Source organism: Taurulus bubalis (assembly GCF_910589615.1).
Source record: "Taurulus bubalis genome assembly, chromosome: 7".
NCBI lineage: Eukaryota > Metazoa > Chordata > Actinopteri > Perciformes > Cottidae > Taurulus > Taurulus bubalis.
In genome coordinates, this window is record NC_136595.1 from 391,984 (window position 1) to 392,500 (window position 517).

The window sequence follows — 517 nt, forward strand, 5'->3', positions numbered from 1 at the left end:
GCTCTAAGGAACCAGCTCTAAGAACCGCCTCTGGCAACACTGGGTCCAACAGGTGGCAGGTGCATTGTGCTGCGCCTCATGGTGGTTGTTATACATGTCATGTATATATTGTGGTGGTTGTTATACATGTAGTGTATATATTGTGATGGTTGTTATAAATGTAGTGTATATATTGTGTTGGTTGTTATAAATGTAGTGTATATATTGTGGTGGTTGTTATAAATGTAGTGTATATATTGTGGTGGTTGTTATACATGCAGTGTATATATTGTGATGGTTGTTATACATGTAGTGTATATATTGTGATGGTTGTTATACATGTAGTGTATATATTGTGGTGGTTGTTATACATGCAGTGTATATATTGTGGTGGTTGTTATACATGCAGTGTATATATTGCGGTGGTTGTTATACATGTAGTGTATATATTGTGATGGTTGTTATACATGCAGTGTATATATTGTGGTGGTTGTTATACATGCAGTGAATATATAAAACACGGTGTGGATTCCCTGCT